Raw genomic sequence first — 3,961 nt, forward strand, 5'->3', positions numbered from 1 at the left:
GTCGTGTCTGGTACAGCGACGGTGGGTTTGTGCCCATAGGCGACGTTGTTGATGGTGATGTCTGGTGAGGACCTGCCTTACAACAGGATTACAAGCCCTCAATCCAGCCTCTCTCAGCCTATTGCGGACAGTCTGAGCACTGTTGGAGGGATTGTGTGTTCCTGGTGTAACTTGGGCAGTTGTTGTTGCCATCCTGTACCTGTGATGTAGGTGTGATGTTCGGATGTACCGATCCTGTGCAGGTGTTATTACACGTGGTCTGCCACTGCGAGGACGATCAGCTGTCCGTCCTGTCTCCCTGTAGCGCTGTCTTAGGCGTCTCACAGTACGGCCATTGCAATTTATTGCCCTGGCCACATCTTAACAGTCCTTATGCTTTCTTGCAGCATGCCTAAAGCATGTTAATGCAGATGAGCAGGGACCCTGGGCATCTTTATTTAGGTGTTTTTCAGAGTCAGTAGAAAGGCCTCTTTAGTGTCCTAAGTTTTCAGAAATGTCACCTTAATTGTCTACCGTCTGAACGCTGTTAGTGTCTTAACGACCGCTCCACATGTGCATGTTCATTCATTTTTATGGTTCATTGAACAAGCATGGGAAACAGTGTCTAAACCCTTTACAATGAAGATCTGTGAAGTTATTTGGATTTTTACGAATTATCTTTGAAAGACAGGGTCCCGAAAAAGGGAAGTTTCTTTTTTTGCTGAATTTATGTTGTTGAGGTAAATTTAAAGGGAGAGTGAGGCCTAGGATTGTGCCTTGGGGTACTCCCTTTATGACAGGCAGTGGCTGAGACAGCGGATGTTCTGACTTTATACACTTCGCTTTTTGAGAGAGGTAGTTAGCAAACCAGGCCCCTCAGACACCAAAACTCCTTAGCCGGCACACAATAATGGAAGGGTTTACCAGTCAATAAAAATAGCAGCACAACATTGCTTCAAATCAACGTCAAAGGTGTTATCATTGAGGACCTTTAAGGTTGCAGTGACACATCCATAACCTGAGTGGAAATCAGAACCTCCCCAGAAAGGAGAGATGGGTTCAAAAGGTTGGAGATAGTCTTGGCAATAATAGACACAGATGTTTTTTAGGGTCAAGTTTCAGGAGCTCCTTTAGCACCTTAGACTCAGTGACTGCCTGCCTGGAGAAACTTTGTAGCTGGCAGGGTAAAAAAAGAGGTAGAAGCATAGGGGATAGTCGCATTAGAACAGGTAGGAGATGAGGAAATGTTGGACGGGCAAGGAGGCATAGCCGAGTCAAATAGGAATCCTTACTTAACCTCTCTGCGCACGGAACCCGCTAGCGGGCTGAAATTCCACAACATACGGTGATCACTACATAAATAGTCATATTAAACATTCATGAAAATACAAGTGTCTCACATGTATCAAAAGCCTAGAATCTTGCTAATCCAACTGCGTTGTCAGATTTGAAAAAAGGATTTACTGCGAAAGAATACGATGCGATTATCTGATCATAGAGCCCCATAAAAACAACTATTTCAACCAGCACAGGCGTAACATAATCACAAACTGCATTAAAATAAATTGTTTACCTTTGACGATCTTCGTCTGTTTGGAATTCCAATGCTCATTGTCACACAATGAATGAAATTGATTGGGAAGGTGACACAGAGATTGTTGTAGGACGCTTCATTTAGCGATTGTGGAGGAATATATTTTGAATGGGAGAGGACATCATCTTGGACTGGTAAGTTCTTATCATGCTAATGCCCTTGTTTGAAATTAATAATATAAAATATTATTTGAGATTTCTTTTAAATTTTAGAAGCAATATATAAACATGTAATGTCATGAAATGTGAGATACGTGTGTCTTCCACCCCACCCCAACCCACATGAAATAGCCTATTTGTGGCTGTTGAGGAGAGGGCAGGACCACACCAATGGCCAAAGTGAAATGGAGACAGTAGATACAGCGGGTCTGTTGTAATATAATAAAGACTGTAGATCTAGCTGGTCTGTCATAATATAATAAAGACAGTAGATCTAGCTGGTCTGTCATAATATAATAGAGACAGTAGATCTAGCTGAAATGTCATAATATAGAAGAGACAGTAGATCTAGCAGGTAATAATAATATAATAATGTATTCAACCTAATATATTCAACCTTCAACTCTCTATATATATCTGTTTAATATACCTGTTGATACAGGGCTCATATGTGAAACTATTCTAACTGAACATTTTCTTTCACAGTGACACTGACTCCGAATGGGAGTCTTATCCGGTGTCCTGTGTGAATTTAATTATGCTCTCTCTCTCTCTAATTCTCTCTTTCTCTCTCTCGGAGGACCTGAGCCCTAGGACCATGCGTCAGGACTACCTGGCATGATGACTCCTTGCTGTCCCCAGTTCACCTGGCCTTGCCGCTGATCCAGTTTCAACTGTTCTGCCTGCGGCTATGGAACCCTAAACTGTTCATTTTTACTCTTGAGGTGCTGTCCTGTTGCACCCTCTGCAACCACTGTGATCTCCACCCGGCACAGCCAGAAGAGGCCTGCCACCCCTCATAGCCTGGTTCCTATTTAGGTTTCTTCCTAAGTTTTTGCCTTTCTAGGGAGTTTTTCCTAGCCACTGTGCTTCTACACCTGCATTGCTTGCTGTTTGGGGTTTTAGGCTGGGGCTATATAAATAGATTTGATTTGATAGAGGACTGAGGGTCTTCCAAATATTGAAAGTGTGTAAATAGTTACCCATGTTATTTTGTAAATGTATATATATATATATTTCTTCATATATGTTTTAATCAATAATTAAAATAAAATAAAAAATGTTCATGTTTTTTCTCCATTTCATGTGTTAGAATACCATTTTGGTATTTTGTATATAGTTATTTGTTTCAAAATGTATACCTTCACCAATTTGGCCACTTGGGTACATTTGGGCTACTTGTGTGGGACACCTGGGTGACTTCATGATACATGTCATGTATAGCACACTCATTTTGGAAGTTATCATTCTGAAACTTTACACAAGTACTGTTGCCCTCTTATATTTTTCACTGAAATTATCCCCATCATCCTATCTGAATGTTTGTTTTATCTTGTTAATTTTAAAGATGATGATACAAAAATAAAAAAATAAAAACATGTTTTTTAAAAATTGTTTTATCTAAACCAGATCTATTGTGTTATTCTCCTATATTCAATTCACATGCACATAAACTTCAGAGTGTTTTCTTTCAAATGGTACCAAGAATATGCCTGAGCTGCAGGCTGTTAGATTTGGGTATGTCTTCAGGCGGAAATTGCTCAAAGTAGGGGGGGGGGGCTGTAAGAGGTTAATGAAGTGGTGATTAAACAGCTCAGTGTCACACCCTGACCATAGTTTGCTTTGTATGTTTTATGTTTTGTTTGGTCAGGGTGTGATCTGAGTGGGCATTCTATGTTGTGTGTCTAGTTTGTCTGTTTCTGTGTTTGGCCTGATATGTTTCTCAATCAGAGGCAGGTGTTAGTCATTGTCTCTGATTCGGAACCATATTTAGGTAGCCTGTTTGGTGTTGGGTTTTGGTGGGTGATTGTCTCCTGTGTCCGTGTTTGTACCACACGGGACTGGTGTCGGGGTTTCACATTTATTGTTTTGTAGTTTGTTCATGTATAGTTTTTCTGATTAAAAAACCATGAACTTCAACCACGCTGCGTATTGGTCCGCCTCTCCTTCGACGGAAGAACCCTGTTACACCCAGCCATGTGTTTCTTGTCAGTAACAACCACATCATCAACATTAAGGGACATGGGCAGCTGTGAGGAGGAGGGTTTATTCTCCAGGTCTTTAACCATTTTCCAGAACTTCTTGGGGTTAGACCTACAGAGAGAGAACTGCTCCTTAAAGTAACTTACTTTGGCCTGCCGGAGAGCCTGAGTGCCCTTATTTCTCATTTGCCTGAACAAGAGCCTGTTTGTAATTCTCATTTTCTTTATGGGGGCGTGTTTGTTAACAA

Source organism: Oncorhynchus keta, chromosome 36 (genome assembly GCF_023373465.1).
Source record: "Oncorhynchus keta strain PuntledgeMale-10-30-2019 chromosome 36, Oket_V2, whole genome shotgun sequence".
Classification (NCBI taxonomy): domain Eukaryota; kingdom Metazoa; phylum Chordata; class Actinopteri; order Salmoniformes; family Salmonidae; genus Oncorhynchus; species Oncorhynchus keta.